Here is an 18,881-nt window from a genome sequence, read left to right as displayed (position 1 = left end):
GTCCTGGCTGGGGCTGAGGGAAGCACCATGACACCTCAGGGTCAGGGTGTGGGTCTGGGAGAGGACCGTCGGCCCTGAGCTGTCAGAGCCGGTCGGACAGAAGAACCAGACCCCAGGATTGGCAGAGGGTGGGCCGAAAAACATGCAGGCACCTGCCAAACACCACAGAGGTGTCCCAAAGTGACAACAGATTCAGGCTCTTGACAGGTGCCACAGGTGAGAGAGGATGATGAAGACAGGGGCAGTGTCAGCAGGTCAGTCCCCCCTCTGTGTGCTGCAGGGCCACCTTGGACCACACGGGCATAAACGTGTCTTGAATCCCCCTCCCCACACCTCAGAGCCCAACACAAAATGTGTTTTGGAGCCAAGGATGGGAAGGAGCAGGAGGGGAAAACAGCCCTGTCAGCAGAGGCACTTTGTGCCGGTCTCCATGTTAGTAAAAGCCCAAATCAAAGTTTAAGGGGAAGGGAGAGCAGAAATTTCATCTCTATTTTATAGATGAGGAAACTGAGGCCCAGATACGTTAAGTACATTCTCCAAGGCCGCAGAACAGAAAAGCAGCTGACCAAGATTAGAACCCAGATCCTCTGACTCTGACACGCGTCACTGGTGTATTGGACAGAGCACAGGCCTGGGAGTCTGAAGGTCATGGTTCTAATCCCAGCTCTGCTGTCTGTCTTGTCTTGTCCTCTGTGTGACCTTGGGCAACTCACTTCACTTCTCTGGGCCTCAGTCACCTCATCTGTAAAATGGGGATTAAGACTGTGAGCCCTATGTAGGACAGGGACTGTGTCCAACCGAATATGCTTGTATCCACCCCAGTGCTTAGTACAGTGTCTGGCACAGTAATGGTAAGTGCCTAACAAATACCATAATTATTATCATCATCATCATCATTATTATTATTTCCACGAGGTCACACTGCTTCTCGGTTGAACTAGGGGAATTCATAATAGTGCTAGCTGCTTAAAGAGCTGAAGAAAATGACTTCAGGTCCATTCAAAAGAATAGAAACAAATGGTTTCCACCAAACAATGGAATCCTTTTATCATCAGAATAATAAATTGTGCTCCAGTCTGGGAAGAATTTACACAGGGGCAGAGTGCATCTGCCAAAATGGCCTAGCAGAAAGAGCACAGGCCTGGGAGTCAGAGGATCTGGGTTCCAACCCAGACTCCACCACTTGTCTGCTGTGTGACCTTGGGCTAGTCAGTTGACTCCTCTGTGCCTCAGTTACCTCATCTGTTAAATGGGGATGAAGACTGTGAGTCCTATGTGGGACAACGACTATGATCTGATTATCTTGCATAGATCACAGCGCTTAGTACAGTGCCTGGCACATAGTAAGTGCTTAACAAATACCATAATCATTATTATTACCTGACTTCTGGGGGCTCAACCAAACAGTAGAGAGGCTATCCCCAAACCATCTGTGCTTACCATCCCTTTTCCCATTACTACAACCTACACTGCCAATCAAGCAATGGTATTTATTGAGTGCTTACTTTGTGCAGAGCACTATATTAAGCACTTGGGAAAGTATGATAAAGCAAAGTTGCACTTACCAAACGATGGTGAAACGGCTTAGGTGAGATTGGCCTCTGAAGCTTCCTGAGCTCAATTTAGTGTAATAAGTATTGGACTATACTCAGTATAATTATGGGCTTCTGGAAGACCTGGAGGTATCTGATGTAGGCATGGAAATACCATCTGGGGTATACTGTGCATAAAGCTTGAGAATTTCTACTCCTAATAATGTATCCTTTCTGGATTTCTCCAGCCATGGTAATGGCTATTGTCTTTCTCCAATATTGTCCTGTTATGCTTTATATTTACCGTTTCCAGTTGGACTCATTCATTTGTAGTTAATGATTATGAATAGAAGAAAAGCACCCCGTTTAGTACAATAATTATTGAGCTAAAGGGTTGAATAATGTAACATTTCCCCTGCATTGCTCAGTTCACAGTATGTTCATTCATCATGATAATAAATAGGAGGAATATATTTAGAGAATAGAGTGAGAAGAATTACAGAGGCCGGTATAAACACCTTTCTCCTTTATTAAACCAAGACACCGACTGAGTTAATTTTTCAATTACAGGATCAAAATTAATAGAGACCAAAGGATTTTGAGAAGGGAAAATCTCTAGTGTATGAGAACTTTCCTAAGTGCCACAGTTCAAAAATTCATTGTTCTTCTCTAATTCCAGCTTTTTGTTTTCCATATCAAAGTACCCTGAGCCAAAGATATTCAATCATTTAAGTTCCCCTGCTCTAACTGCAGACTGAAAAACTATGCATCAATCCTTCCTGACAACAAATTATAATTATTTTCCTCTCCACCATGTCGGATATTGTTTTAAACAGTAGAAGCCTTATTTTACAGCTTTTAGATAGAATATAAGCTTACCTGTAGAATCTTTCAATCGCTGGGGATATTGGGATGGTTTGTAACTAAGGACGTCTTACCTGGAGGCGTGAGATTCTCACTTTCAGGATTCAGCAATTCAATTGTTTTGATATTTTGGCCCTGGCTAATTGATACTGTTGCTTGCTTTTGTCATAGTTCATTGTTGTCATTCAAGGAATGTGTCTACCGACCATTATATAGTTATATTGTACTCTCCCAAATGCTTAGTATTCATTCATTCAGTTGTATTTATTGAGCGCTTACTGGGTGCCACTGGGCAGCAGCGTCATGGGAGAGAGTCGAGGGCAGAGACTCAGGTTTACTGCGTGGAAGGAGGCAATGCTAAACTGCTTCTGGTCAGCTTCTGTACTAAGCGCTTAGTACAGTGCTCTGCACACAGTAAGCACTCAATAAATACGATTGATTGATTGATTGTGGATTTTTACCAAGAAAACTCTATAGATCCACTACCAGAAGGACTGTAGTTGGAGAGTGGGCATTCTGAGACAGTTGTGTCCATGGAGTCGCTATGAGTTGGAGACAAATCGACAGCATAAGACAAGACAAATGGATAGAGCAGGGGACTGGGAGTCAGAGGAACCTGGGTTCTAATCCTGGCTCCACCACTTGTCTTGGGCAAGTCACCTCACTCTTCTGGGCCTCAGTTCCCTCATCTGTAAAATGGGGATTAAGACTGTGAGCCCCTTGGGACAGGGACTGTATCCAACCTAATTAGCTTGCATTTACCCCAGCGTTTAGAACAGTGTTCAACACTTAGTAAGCGCCTGACACTTATCATTATTATTATTATTATGAAGTAAGTACTTAATTAATACCCAAATTAGTATTAGTGGTAATAGATGTAAAGGAATTTGTTAAGGACCAGTGAATCCACTGGACACTCAGGACCATATTAATTGAAGCTGGACCCTGGAGTGGGATAATGATGATAATAATTATGGTATTTGTTAAGCACTTACTATGCACTCAGCACTGTTCTAAACACTGGCGTAGATACAATGTAATCAGGTTGCCCCATGTGAGGCTCACAGTCTCAATCCCCATTTTACAGATCAGGTAACTGAGGCACAGAGAAGTTAAGTGGCTTGCCCAAGGTAATAGAGCAGACAAGTGGCATAAATAGGATTAGAATCCACATCCTCTGATCGCCAAGCCCATGGTCTTTCTGTCAAGTCGACAGCACCATCACCAGCCACGATGCCCTCAACCTGTACAATATAACAGAATTGGTAGATGTGTTTCCTGCCCAGAGACAGCTTACAGTCTCCTCTCCCCAAATCAATTGGTCATATTTATTGAGAGTTTTACATTCTCCACATTCTATGCCCTCCTCAAATCCCTCCTCTTCCCCAAAAGCCTTCTCCCAGTTATTCCCAGCACCCCAGTATTCCAAACCTTCCAGGAATCTGCAGACACGTTTACTCTCACTCCCAGCACTATTGTATCTTCATCATTCGATTGCCAGTTTAGTGACTTACTCTACTCTCTTTCTAAGTAGGGTCATGTCTGTCTCCCTGATTACAGAGCAATGTGGCCTAATGGAAGGAGCACAGGTCTGGGAGTCAGAGGTTGTGGGATCTACACCAGGCTCCACCACTTGTCTGCTGTGTGACCTTGGGCAAGTCACTTAACCTATGTCTTTCTCAGTTTCCTCATCTATAAAATGGGGACGAAACCCTACTACTCCTACTTAGTCTGTGAGTCCCGTGTGGGATAGGGACTGTGTCCAACCTGATTATCTTGAATCTAGAACGGTACTTGGCATATAGTAAGTGCTTAATAAATACCATAATTATAATCATTATTAAACTCCCCTCCCATAAAAAGAGAGGTGTGTCCCTTCTCCATTTTGTGCTTCCCAAGTGCTTAGAACAGTGCACTGCACCCATAGAGCACAGGCCTGGGAGTCAGAAGGTCATGGGTTCTAATCCTGCTCCACCACCTGTCTGCTGTGTGGCCTTGGGCATGTCAACTCACTTCTCTGTGCCTCCCTTCCCTCATCTGTAAAATGGGGATTAAGACTGTCAGCCCTATGTGGGAGAGGGCCTGTGTCCAACCCGATTTGCTTGTATCCACCCCAGTGCTTAGTACACTGCCTAGCAGCCAGTAAGCACTTAACAAATGATATAATTATAATTACAGCTACTACTACCATTTCATCCCAGCACATTAATGAGTTAACTTTCAGAATTCAAAAAAGAAAGCCAGTCCCATGGCTGCAAGTGTAAATTGGCAGACAGATTCCCTGGACCACTTTATGAAAGTCCAAAATCTGGCTGAATTTCTCCAGTTCAGCCTCAAAAAGGAATCCCGCTGTTGGTTACCCCAGAATCTAATCATGCAGCTCAGTGGCCTGCATCTGCACCTCATGGTCAGACTGCTTTGGATCTGGAGGAAGTTGCAGCTGGTAACTACATCTGAAGACAACAGTCAGAGAAAGAACATTCCCTATTTGATTTTTAAATAGCTCGATGGATACTTACCAATAACAGGTATTACAAGACAAATGATTATTTAGTGCCTACAGTTTCCTATATTTTATGGAGAATCATTGTAATCCATTGTACTTGAGATTGAAATTTTATCCCCCATTTTAATTAATATTAAGTTTTGGTAGCATTATTAATCTGACCACCAATGCTTAGCTGGATTCGTTTTCTAAATCCTCTGGCCAAAGACAATGAATCCCTTCATGGAACCCATTTTGTAAGTTGTCGTAACCTTGAACAAAAGCAAAACTACTCAGAGCTACTGGGCATTCTGTCGTTGCTCTTTGGTTACCATTTCCCAAAGAGTTCCTGAGCTTATTTTACTAACACTATCCTACCTCCAATAGTTTATTCAGAAACAGAAAGCACTTCACATTGTGCCTGCTAGCTGAACCACAGGTAAATCCAACAGCTTACTGGGCATGTTACTCCCCTCCTCAAATATCTCCATTGGCTACCAGTCAACCTATGCATCAAGCAAAGACTCCTCACTCTTGGCTTCAAGACTCTCCATCACCTCGCCCCCTCCTATCTCACCTCCCTTTTCTCCTTCTACATCACCCTCTGCTTCTCTGCCACTAACTTCCTCATTGCACCTCGTTCTGGCCTGTCCCGCCGTCGATCCCTGGCCCACATCCTCCCCCTGTCCTGGAATGCCCTCCCTCCGCACATCCGCAAAGCTAGCTCTCTTCCTCCCTTCAAAACCCTACTGAGAGCCCACCTCCTCCAAAACGCCTTCCCAGACTGAGCCCCCTCCTTCCTCTCCCCCTCCCCATCCCCCCCGACCCTACCTCCTTCCCCGCACAGCACCTGTATATATGTTTGTACAGATTTGTTACTCTATTTATTTAACTTGTACATATTTACCATTCTATTTATTTTGTCAATGATGTGCATCTAGCTTTACTTCTATTTATTCTGATGACTTGACACCTGACCACATGTTTTGCTTTGTTGTCTGTCTCGGCCTTCTAGACTGCGAGCCTGTTGTTGGGTAGGGATCGTCCCTATATGTTGCCAACTGGTACGTCCCAAGCACTTAGTACAGTGCTCTGCAAACAGTAAGCGCTCAATAAATAGGATTGAATAAATGAATGAATGAATGTTCTGATTTTTCTTCATTTTTATGGTATTTGTTAAGTGTTTACTATATACAAAGCACTGTATTAAGCTCTAGGGTAGATAAAACCTAATCAGATTGAACACAATCCCTGTCTTATATGGGGTTCTCAATTTCCATTTTAAAGATGAGGTAACTGAGGACATAGAGAAGTGAAGTGACTTGCCTAAGGTCACACAGCTGGGAAGTGGCAGGGCCAGAATTAGAACTCATGACCTTCTGATTCCCAGGCTACAGTGTTGGAATAGGGTAATGAAGTAGGTGTCCCTAGCAGAATGCCGTTTGGATGGTGGCCATGATGACCATAAGCTATGAGCGATCATGTCATTTGTTCTCCCAGCCCTGCAATCTCTCTCTGACAGTCTGTCTAGACTCTAAGCCCGTTGTGGGCAGGGATTGTCTCTCTTTATGGCTGGAGTGCACTTTTCAAGTGCTTAGTACAGTGCTGTCCACCCAGTCAGTGCTCAATGAATATGATTAAATGAATGAATGACAGGTGAAAAAGAGTGAGAACAGAGAAAGATGAAGATGGCATCTTCCTGGGTTTCCTGGTGGCAGAGCAGTGGCTTAAAGGTAAGGAGGGTGTGGAGCAGTCCACCAGGGAAATCACTGTCCAAACTGCCCTGCGAGGGGGAAGCAAGCTAGGTCCTTGCTTTGGGGCTGAGTTGAGGACTAGGATGAGATAGATGCATCCGTTTAGATCCCGGCTCTATCAATGCCACCAATACTACAAATTTTCTATGCAGAAGAAGAGAAGCAGCATAGACTAGTGGAGAGAGCATGGACAGTGCTTGCCACATAGTAAGTGCTTACTAAATGCCATTATTATTATTATTATTATTATTATTATGGGCCTGGGAGTCAGAAGTTCCTGGGTTCTAATCCTGGCTCTGCCCCTTGCCTGCTGTATGACCTTAGGGAAGTCACTTCACTCCGCTGTGCAGTTATCTCATCTGTAAAATGGGTATCAAGACTGTCAGCCCAAAGTGGGACAGGACATGGACTGTGTCCAACCTAGCTTGTGTCTACCCCAGTGCTTAGTACAGTGCCTGGCACATAGTAAGTGCTGAACAAATACCTTGAAAATGCATTTTCTATCAACAACAACATGGCAATGAATCTATGTAGTTGTTCTTTGTATTAGAAGCAGTCACCAGTGATGTAAAATGTACGTACAAAACCACCATCCCCTTCCCTTGTCTCTTCACCAAACTATTTGTGCCACATCCAATAAAGTGGATCCAAGGAGGCAGTCAGTCAGTCGATCATATTTATTGAGTGCTTAATGTCTGCAGAGCACTGTACTAAGATCTTTGTTCAACTATCATCTCTTCATCTCTAAGCTGATGACACCCAGATCTACATCTCTGCCCCTGCTCTCTCCCCCTCTCCCCACGCTCGCATCTCCTCCTGCCTTCAGGACATCTCCATCTGGATGTCTGCCCGCCACCTCAAACTCAACATGTCCAAGACTGAACTCCTTGTCTTCCCTCCCAAACCCTGCCCTCTCCCTGACTTTCCCATCTCTGTTGACAGCACTACCATCCTTTCCGTCTCACAAACCCACAACCTTGGTGTCATCCTCGACTCCGCTCTCTCATTCACCCCTCACATCCAAGCCGTCACCAAACCCTGCCGGTTTCAGCTCCGCAACATTGCCAAGATCCGCCCTTTCCTCTCCATCCATACCGCTACCCTGCTCATTCAAGCTCTCATCCTATCCCGTCTGGACTACTGCATCAGCCTTCTCTCTGATCTCCCATCCTCGTGTCTCTCCCCACTTCAATCCATACTTCATGCTGCTGCCCGGATTATCTTTGTCCAGAAACGCTCTGGGCATGTTGCTCCCCTCCTCAAAAATCTCCAGTGGCTACCAATCAATCTGCGCATCAGGCAGAAACTCCTCACCCTGAGCTTCAAGGCTCTCCATCACCTCGCCCCCTCCTACCTCACCTCCCTTCTCTCCTTCTACAGCCCAACCCGCACCCTCCACTCCTCTGCCGCTAATCTCCTCACCGTACCTCGTTCTCACCTGTCCCGCCATCGACCCCCGGCCCACGTCATCCCCCGGGCCTGGAATGCCCTCCCTCTGCCCATCCGCCAAGCTAGCTCTCTTCCTCCCTTCAAGGCCCTACTGAGAGCTCACCTCCTCCAGGAGGCCTTCCCAGACTGAGCCCCTTCCTTCCTCTCCCCCTCGTCCCCCTCTCCATCCCCCCATTTTACCTCCTTCCCTTCCCCACAGCACCTGTATATATGTATATATGCTTGTACATATACATATTTATTACTCTATTCATTTATTTATTTTATTTTACTTATACATATCTATTCTATTTATTTTATTTTGTTATTATGTTTGGTTTTGTTCTCTGTCTCCCCCTTTTAGACTGTGAGCCCACTGTTGGGTAGGGACTGTCTCTATATGTTGCCAACTTGTACTTCCCAAGCGCTTAGTACAGTGCTCTGCACAAAGTAAGCGCTCAATAAATACGATTGATGATGATGATGATGTGATCTTGGTAGAGGACAATATAACACTGTAAGAGTTACAGTCCCTGCCAACAACGAAGTTACAAGCAATGTGTGGTTGCTCCTTCCTTCAAAATTTAGAAGCTGGGGAATTCTGTGGTCTGAGCTGGGAGATTTGAAGGGATCTGGAGCCTGCTATCTCCTCTGCCAGTCTTCCAAAGGATGTGCCAACTTCTTGATTTGGTTTCCTAGTTTCCTTCTTTTCACTGTGTCATTGATCAGTGTGCTGTGTCAAAAGAAGAATCCTTTGGTGTAATGTGGCTCTGTGTTGCCAATATGAATTCTGGGTTGTGTGTATGGTTTCACTGGCTTCACTGGAGCAGGCCGTTGATGCAGTGTGGCTTACTGGAAAGAGCACGGGCTTGGAAGTCAGAGGTCCTGGGTTCTAATACCGGCTTTGCCCCTTGTCAGTTGTGTGACTTTGGGCAAATCACTTAACTTCTCTGTGTCTCAATTACCTCATCTGTAAAACGGGAATTAAGACTGTGAGCCCCGCAAGGGATGACGTGATTACCCTGTATTTACCACAGCACTTAGAACAGTGCTTGGCACATAATAAGTGCTTAACAAATACCATCATCATCATCATCATCTCCTTAGTTTTCTTGACACTCGTCATCAGCCTGCAATGCCCCTCTGATTTGGTGAAGTGGTTTGTATGTTTTTTAGAGTGTGGCTTGACCCTTGAAAAGCCAACCAAAGTTGGGTAGTTTGGAGACTTCCAGAGCTCATCTCTGGTGATGACAATCATGCTGCCATGGGGAAGGAAACCTTAAGCAGAATGAAGTGAAGGGAAAGAAATATTCAGGTTACGGCACTTAGCTCAAGTTGACTGCCTTAAGTAAGACTTCACTAATTGAATTTAGTAACAGTTCAAACACTGTACAGAATGCTTCAGTGTTTCATAGGTCACTCTGTAACACCATTGTCATGACTGTCATTGCTTTTCATGGGAGCGTGTGGGATTTGACTTTTGAGTCTTTTAGACTGTGAGCCCACTGTTGGGTAGGGACTGTCTCTATATGTTGCCAACTTGTACTTCCCAAGAGCTTAGTACATAGTACAGTGCTCGGCACACAGTAAGCACTCAATAAATACGATATATATATATATGTACATATATATATATTTGACTTTTCATCCAAATATAGTTCCAAGATGCGCCAATAAAATGTATATGAATATCGGTCACTGAACTGTGGAAATTTTGTTGTTCGGGAGGGCTCTCAGGAAAAAAATTCAACTTATCAAATTGAATTTTTATTTTAGAGCTGGTATTCTTAAAACCCAGGGGCTGCTTTGTTGCAAAACCCTGGGTTAAAGGAAAACTTGCAATGGGGTCACCATGAAGTCCATTGATAAGCCCCAGGGAGTATAAGGTATTTCTTCTGATGCCAACATATCCTGTATGCAGACAAGCTCAGATTCCCTAATTCGTTCATTCATTTATTCATTCATTTATTCATTCATTCATTCATTCAATCATATTTATTGAGTGTTTACGTGTGCAGAGCACTGTACTAAGCGCTTGGAAAGTACAATTCAGCAATAAAGAGAGACAATCTCTGCCACAGAGGGGTTACAGTCTAGAAAGGGGGCTACAGACATCAAAACAAGTAAAGAGGCATCAATCTAAATAAATAGAATTATAGATATATACAAATATTCACAAGTGCTGTGGGGCGGGGAGCGGGGTAGAGCAAAGGAAACAAGTCAGGGAGACGCAGAGAAGGAGCTGAGGAAAAGGGGGCTTAGTCTGGGAAAGCCTCTTGGAGGAGGTGAGCCTTCAGTAGGGTTTTGAAGGGGGGAAGTGTGATTTTTTGGCGGATTTGAGGAGGGAGGACATTTCAGTCCAGAGGTAGGATGTGGGCCAGGGGTCGACAGCAGGACAGGAGAGAAAGAGACACAGTGAGAAGACTAGCACCAGAGGAGCGGAGTGTGCAGGTGGGATGTGGAAGGAGAGAAGGGAGGTGAGGTAAGAAGGGGCAAGGTGATGGAGAGCTTTGAAGCCAATATTGAGGAGTTTTTGTTTCCCTAATCACATTCCAACCAAAATACATAGTGCAAACATCTGATAGGTTGGAATTCCGTGAACACCTAGATTTGGCTAAAAAAAATTTCCCGTATAGATTTATGGATTTACAGATGAACATAGAGCCATTCTATGTGTTGACGCTACTGATAGTGATAATCTAGCCACAATGAAGAAAGAGACCAGGCAGTCCAATTCTGAACCACAAACCTCTTCTACTCTACTTCTACCTGCTGGGTGACTCTTTAATTTAATAATAATTTTGGTACTAGTTAGGTGCTTTTTATGTGGTAAGCACTGTTCTTAACACTGAGGTAGATACAAATTAATCAGGTTGGACACAGTCCCGGTCCCACACTGGGATCACATTCCTAAACCCCGTGATTTACAGACGTGTAAAATAATCCTTATTTTACAGATGAGATAATTGAGGCAAAGAGAAGTTAAAAGACTTGCCCAAGGGCACACAGCGATATGTATTGGAGCCGGCATTTGAACCCAGGACATTATTTCTCCCAGGCCTGTTCTCTATCCACTGCACTGTGCTGCTGGTTCATTCAGAATACATATCTGTTTCCATGCCTGCCTCTTGGTATCCCATCAGGAAAACTCAGATGCTGAGATGGACATGTAACTTAACTGGTGATTAAAATAGTTAATAAACTCAAAGGGGAATTATAAAGATAGGTGTACCTCTATAGTCGCATATAGTATATATAATATGTTTGTGGGTGTATGTGCAATCCATAGACTGCAATTATGTTCATTTCTAATTATTCTGTAGGTTTATATATGATATTGCTGATGATGAGGTGAATGTGGGCTAAAGAAATAAACATTGCAGTGCAGCAAGGGGGAAATATTCCCTCCAGATGACACAGGAGCCAGAGACCAATGTTTCAGTCTTTCACCCTGGTCTTCTGTAGAACAGGGACTACATTCCCACAGAATACCACAGAAGGTTAGGAAAGCTCAGGTTGCATACTCAACCCACACACCGACGAACCTCACACATCTTCTGTCATGGAATCATGCTGTGCTCTGTCAGAGGAATGTTCCCTACTGTACCACCCTAAACCCTTAATAAATATAAGAGCTATTAATAAATGACACGTTCCCTGCCCATAGCAGACTGTCCCCTAGTCGGTCCATGCCTGATTTCCACAACCTCTCAACCCCCATACCTGTTCTTCTCCCCCAAATCACAGTAAGACCAATGGCCTCAATAATGGTACTTGCTAAGCACTTAGTAAGTGCCAAGCACTGTTGGAAGCACTGGGATAGATACAAGCAAATCAGGTTGGACACAATCCCTGTCCCACATGGGGCTCAAGATCTTAATCCTCTTTTACAGATGAGGTAGCTGAGGCCCAGAGAAGTGAAGCGACTTGCTCAAGGTCACCCAGCAGATGTGGCGATGTCGGGGTTGGAACCCAGGTCTCCTGACTCCCTTGCCCATGGTTTATCCACTAAGCCATACTGCATCCCCTCAGCAGGAGGGAGCACCCATGACTGACATGTCCGGGTCCCAACTTCCAATGTTTAGCCAGGATCCAGCCCAGGCCAGGCGGGACAGACGGAAGACACGCTTTCCCAAATAAAGCCTCCAGCAGGCCTTCCCAGATTGAGCTCCCCATTTTTCCTCTCTTCCCCCTCCCCTCCCCATCGCCCCCCTACACATTTCCTCTCCCCACAACACTTGTGTATATTTGTACATATTAATTACTCTATTAAGTTTTATTAATGATGTGTACATAGCTATAATTCTATTTATTCTGATGGTTTTGACACCTTTCTACTTGTTTTGTTTTGTTGTCTCCCCCTTCTGGACTGTGAGCCCGTTCTTGGGTACGGACCATCCCTATGCATTACCAATTTGTACTTCCCAAGCACTTAGTGCAGTTCTCTACACACAGTAAGTGCTTAATAAATACGATTGAATGAATGGAATGAATGAATGAATGAGTGAGTGAATGAATGAATGACCCAGCTTTCCTGAAGGAAGAACCATTTATTTTCAACAAGCCCAGAATGGAGAATGAAGTTGGACGCTGTGCTCCGGAGAGGGCTGGCTGATTCCCCCAGAGTACAGGAAGGCCTCTGGTTGAATGGTCATCTTCATGCAGTGTTTAGGGGGTCCTGGGCCTAGTCGACCCGGGGCCCAGGAAGACGTCTCGAGGACGATGTGTGAGGACCTGGCAGGTGAGCCCCACAGATTATTATGATAGAGAAGGGAGCGAGACTCTCAGGAAAGGGCAGTTTGTTGTTCCTGGATGCTGAGCTCCACTTGCATGGCTGCTTTGAGCCTATTGTCACCCAAGCCTTGGGGCTGATGGTGGACTGCTGGCCTTCGCCGAGAGAACTGAGCCACATCTTCAGCTTGGCTGAAAATGAAGCTTGAGGTGACGACTGGTTGCTCTTGCTGGTCCTCGCTGGGCCCAAGGTGGAAGAAACGGGGCCCCAGGATTTGGCTGGTCCTGGGACCTTTGCTGCCAGGGCAGAGACAGAGGTCCTGCTGTGGTCTTTAGCGTCCTTCTTTCCTCTCTGTATAGGTATGATGGCTCCCAAGTGGCCTGCAGACCTGGGAGGGCAGAGGGATGAGTTGATTTGGAGGGAACCTGGCCCATCAGTCTTCGGTCCCAGAGACTGCAAGGTTTGGATCTGAGGTCTGGCCCCGTTCTATGCTTCCTGGGAGTGGTGGCACTGCCCATTGAAGCCTGGTGTCGTTCAGCAGCAGGTAAGACATGGGCCTTCTCAGATGTCTCCCCACTCACCCAGTCAGCGACACCGCAGTCAGGATGGTGTCCAGTAGGAGTACGCTAGTGGCATGGTCTCGCGGCCAGCCGGATCAGCCCCCCTGGGGACACTGTGACAGGCCCAGTTAGGCAATGTATGAGAGAAAGTCCAGAAAGAAAAGCCACGTGCTTTCTCTTCAAGACGGTTTCCAGGGCCTTAACTGAATCTTCGGAGAGGTCACTAGGCTTGATTTTTCCCTGGTGTTCCCATAGCCCCGACTTCAAACTGAGCTTCAGGAAGGACTCCACCCTCGTGTCACACCATGTAACCAAATTCCGTGGCTTCTGGTGTCTTTGTTCCAGGGACCATGGAGTGGGGGAAGGTGGGATGACTGTGGCTGGATGTCTGGGGCTGGAGAGAGCTGGGGGACCCATTGAGGAAGGAGGGGCGGCGGGGGTGAGGTGTTGGTATCGTCCCTCCAGTTGTGCCCCAAGGAGGGCATTTCCCCAGCTCTAGACTGATGGCGCTTTGCATCCGTGTGGTCCTTATGTGCCCACATTTCACTTTTCAGCCTGGGAGAATAATCGAGTCTCAGAACCTAAGATACACCAACTGTGACTTCCAGCACGCTGTGGCACAGGTCCTTGATGTGGCCCAGGTCCCCGATCAGTGGGGACTCTGTGGGGCTGGACACTCCATGGCTGAAGCCTCTCCTTTCGGGCAAGTCGTGCTGGGCGTCTTCTTCGTGGGCATCCTGCCCTCCCACCTGGAGCATACAGCTCTCTGGGTATCCCTGTGCCCGGGACGATGCCATCAATCCTTCGGCTTCACTAGGCCGGGTAGCAGGGCCGGTGGAAGCGGTTGGAATTCTCAGACCCGGGGGCCATGGCTGTTGGGGCTGAGGAGAGGGGGCTGGCAGGAGGCCATGGTCCCCCTAGTCTTAGTCTGCAACTTGGCAGATTTTGGCTCCTTTTCCTCACGGGTTTCCTCTTCGGGACCCGCCATTCCTCCGTGGCCAGAGCATGTGAAGCTCGGCTCCCTCAGACGTTGATCCTTCTCCTCCAGCTGTCGAATTGGAGGCCCTTTACCTCGAAGGGAAATTTTCGTCAACAAGGACGTAAGTGTCCATGATCTGCTCTGCCGGGCGGGTCGATTTCCTGACTCCGGGCCTCGGGAGAAAGTGGTCCCGGGCCAAAACATCTTCTCCTTGCCAGTAAAGGGCTGCAAGGATATGGGGTAGGAAGATCTGTCCCCCGAAGACATGTCCTGGACCTTCTCTCTGAGGCGCTGTCAGGCCGTACAATCTGATTTCTCAGAGCACGTGTCCCTGTAGTGCCTGTAAAATAATATCCACTCTTTCCAGCTGAGGGGAAGCAGTTTCCTATTACCGGCAGACCCGGCCCTCACGCTTTGGAGCTTCAGCTGGCTCTCAGCCTGCTTCTCTTTTCTAGAAGGAAACCCACCCCCGTGACCCTCAGACCTGGATAGGGGCCACCGCTGACAGAATACAGACTGGGATTTGACCCCAGGTGGTGTGATGGACACTGGAGGCCAGAGCCAAGAGCATTAAGAAATATGTTCGGTTCTGAACAACAGGGGGGGTGGAGGTTGGTTGCCTGATGAACAGCAGAAGGAGGGAATATGGCAGGGCCAGAAACTGGACCATCGCAGAGAGGAAATTTCCTTTTCCAAGCACCTTTCAGGACAACACAAATCAATCTTAGAGCTGAGGACAGGGGCTTCAGGATAAAGTTCCGGTCTGGGAGTCAACAGGCCTTCTTCTAAACCTGGCTCCTCTATTTGCCTACTATGTGAACTCAGACAAGGCACGTCACTTCTGTCTGCCTCAGTTTCCTCATCTTTAAAATGGGGATTAAATACATGTTCTCTCTCTTCATTATACTCTAAGCCCTATGTGGGACGGGGAATGTGTCTGATCTTGTTAACTTATATCTACCTCCGCACGATACTTGGTACATGGTTCAGGCTTATTATTATTATTATTTTTACTATTAATGCTAATTAATTTTTTTCCTATCAGATCAGCGTCAATATATTTCACAAGGTGATCCCTCTTGCCTAGCAATGCTATTGATCTTGAGAGCTCTTTCAGGATAATCTACCAACCATCCACAGTCCCAGTGTCAATGAACTGGGGCAACCCCCACAACGGTAATGAGAAAGGAGCCTGGTCCTGACATATGCAGACCTTGTTGGGGCGGGGGAGACACAAACCCTTCCCCTCCCCCTCCACGTCCCCCGCCCCCGAGAGAGTCCTGAGCTCTGGGCAACTGTTGGCTCTCCAGCTGTGCCCAGCTGTAACAGCACATGTGCCTACCCACAGGGTCTGCCCCCTTCCCTCTTTCCGGTCATTCCTCCACAATATGCCACCCGTCACACCAACACCCGCACTCCCCCACACCCTGGACAACTCTTCCCTGGGTCCTTCTCTTCCATCATGGGCCATCACAGAGTCTAGGCAGGGGGCACAGAAAGGGGGAAAAGAAAACGACTAGATCACCTTTTCAGGAGATACGCAACCTCTTCTAGCTCCCCGTTCAATTTTTGCCACAGCCTCTGAACTGGAAACCAAGAGAATGGGTTACTTGGGGTTCCTGGGAAGGGGTGGGTTTTGCCCTTTCCTGCTATTTGGGGCCAGACGGTGCCCGGGGGCTCTACACTTCAAGCCCTGCCAGACCAGCCATGAGCAAGGATTGGACGGTAGCCTCTTGAGGGTAGTTGCCCCCTCCCTCGTGTGTGCGTTGGGCAGGGATGGGGATTAGGAAGCTGCGTGGCTTACTTGAAAGATCACGGGCTTGGGAGTCAGAGATCGTGGGTTCTAGTCCCGGCTCCACCACTTGTCAGCCGGATGACGTTGGGCAAGCCGCTTAACTTATCTGTGCCTCAGTTCTCTCATCTGTAAAATGGGGATTAAGACTGGAAGCCCCACATGGGACAACCTGATTACCTTTACTCCAGTGCTTAGAACAATGTTTGGCAGATAGTAAGTGCTTAACAAACACCATCATTATTATTATAATCGGGGGGTTGCGGAGGGGGCAGCTCAAGGAGTTGTACAACAAGGAGGAAAGGGGGGACAGTAACTTTACCTGATGGTCTGACATTGATGTTAACAGGGCTTCGGGATGGAGTCTGATCTCTCTATTAGGCAAAAAGCCAAAAATCCTTTATTCTCTCTTTTTCCCTTCTGCCCGCTCCCAGCCCGGGCTGGCCATGCCTGTGAATTTTTTTCCCCTAGAAGGAGATCTTCCCTTCACTCAAAGGGGGTCTTGGCCCCTGGTTCTGTTCCAGGAGACTTGGGGGTGAGCCGAGGGGAGACCAAGAGTGACAGCAGAGTGAGATTGGAGGAGGAAGTGCCCACAAGGTGTGCGTCCAGATAGCCTGTCTCAGCTCGAGCAACAACCAAGATCCCATGATCTATGAGGCCTCAGAGGCCTGGTCAGGGTTCTTTAAAGTAGCCGGGGCAACCACCCTCACTTGGGGCTCTTGGTAGCTCCTGCACAGTGGATGGAGGACAGGGAGGTAAAAGGGCAAGAAAAAGGATTAAGAGGAAGTGGGAAGCAGCGAGGCCTAGTGGAGAAATCCCGGGCCTGGAAACCAGACCGTTCTAGTATAGGTCTGCCACTCGCCCGTTGTGTGAGTTTGGGCAAATCACTTAACTTCCTCCTACAGGCTGTGAGCCCCCTCCCTAGATGGCAAAGTTCTTGCGGGCAGGGCACGTGTTTATCAGCTCTGTTGTACTGTACTCTTCCAAGTATTTAGTACAGCACTCTGCATAGAGTACACACTCCATAAATACCACTGATGATGTTGGTTTGTTGTGCCTCAGTTTCCTCAGCTTCTACGTGGGGATTCAATATCTGTTCTCCCAACCTGATTAACGTCTATCTACCTCAGTGTTTAGAACAGTGCATGACACACAGTGAGTGCTTAACAAATATCATAAAACAAGTAAAAAAAAAAACACAACAAAAAAGAGTGGGCTGGGAGACCTGATGGTTCTACAAACCCCTAAAACTCATGGGGTTCAGTCAATCCGGGGTCCCTATCAGAATGTTATTTTGTCCTCCTCCCTAAGCTTGAGGCGAACCCACCACATCTGCCAGAGTAGCAGCCCGCGGAATACGAGGGTGAATCCCTCATCAGGGAGGGGCCACTGAAGGCCCCAGAGGATGGAGGACTGGGAACAGGGGGGCTTCCAGGAAGACCCACATCTTCCTTCCTGGCCCTGCCCGATCCTCTGTCTGGGTCTGGGCAGAGCCACTCGCCTCACCGATCTGGGGATTAAGGCCCCAAAGACAGCTGAGTCATAGAGGGAGGGGGAATGGAGGATGGTTGGGGCGGATCATAAGGCTGGCAGAGGGTGGTGGGAAGGGAAAATGGGGTGGGGAAAGTGATTCTAGGTGGGATGGGGAAAGAGAGCCTAGGTGGGGAGGAGGTGGAGTGGAGCTTCAGTAGGAGAGGATGACTGCTATGAGGGGGGTTGGTTCCTGGAGGGTGGGGGTGAGCTAGTTCTATAGGGAGAAACCAAGTGGGGGTGACTCCTGTGGGAAGGGCAAATAGTTCTGGTGTGGGAGGCTGGTGCTCAAGGGAATGGGTGCTGATTCTCAGGGGGATGGATGGGTGGGTAGTACTTCTCAGAGAGGGTGGCTCCTGAGGTGATTGGGCCAGATAAGACTGATTCAGAGGAGCGTGATGGAGACTGTCCCTCTCTGAGGGGATGTGTCACCTGGTGAGCAGAAGAGAAAAAGCGTGGCCTAGCGGAAAGACCACCAGGCCTGGACTCAGCGGATCCAGAATCAAATCCCAGTTCTGCCGCTTGTCTGTTATGCAACTGAAGGAAAGCATCCAAACTTCCCTGTGCCAGTTTCCTCATCTGTAAAATGAGGATTAACTACACGACCCCCCTCCTCCTTAGCCTGTGACGCCCCCCACCACGTGGGACTGGAATTGTGCCCAACATGATCGTTTCATGCCTACACCAGCAGACACTATACTGCTTGGCTCATATCCAGCCGGATCTGTCTGTCTTCCCCTCTAGCCTAAATTTATTATGGGCAGGGAACATATCTGCCAACTCTGTTGTGTTGTACTCTGCCAAACACTTAGTATAGTGCTTTGCACATAGTAAGCTCTCAATAAGTACAGTAGATGATAATGTTGACTTAATACATTGCTGTGCCCATTTGTTGATTTTAGAAGAATCAAAAAAATTTAAAAGAAGAAAAAAAAACCTGGCCTAAATTTTATCTCTAACCCAAGCCCCACATCACGTAGGTTACCTCCCGCATTAATTCCTTCCCCACATGTCTTCCATTTAAACCACTGAAGTTGTAACAACAAATTAGTTCCCTTACAATAGGGAAAATTAGTGTCCCTAATCTTAGTTAGATATTGAAAATTCGAAGTGAAATGCTAAAATGTGGCATAGTTTTGGGATACGCTAGAACAAATAGAGAATAATTGAATAGGCATAAAACACTTTGATTTCACGGAGCAATGGATGCTGTTATAAAGAAATA

General features: G+C 47.1%; 1 pseudogene; it reads right to left on the bottom strand.

Moving 5' to 3' along the window:
* LOC119921610 overlaps positions 1-14,601 on the bottom strand; it is a 39,333-nt pseudogene extending 24,732 nt beyond the window's left edge.
* Between the last annotated feature and the right edge of the window lie 4,280 nt (positions 14,602-18,881).

Source organism: Tachyglossus aculeatus (genome assembly GCF_015852505.1).
Source record: "Tachyglossus aculeatus isolate mTacAcu1 chromosome 12 unlocalized genomic scaffold, mTacAcu1.pri SUPER_6_unloc_3, whole genome shotgun sequence".
NCBI lineage: Eukaryota > Metazoa > Chordata > Mammalia > Monotremata > Tachyglossidae > Tachyglossus > Tachyglossus aculeatus.
Note: the sequence above shows the minus strand (reverse complement) of the source record. Positions and strands in the feature narration are given on the sequence as shown.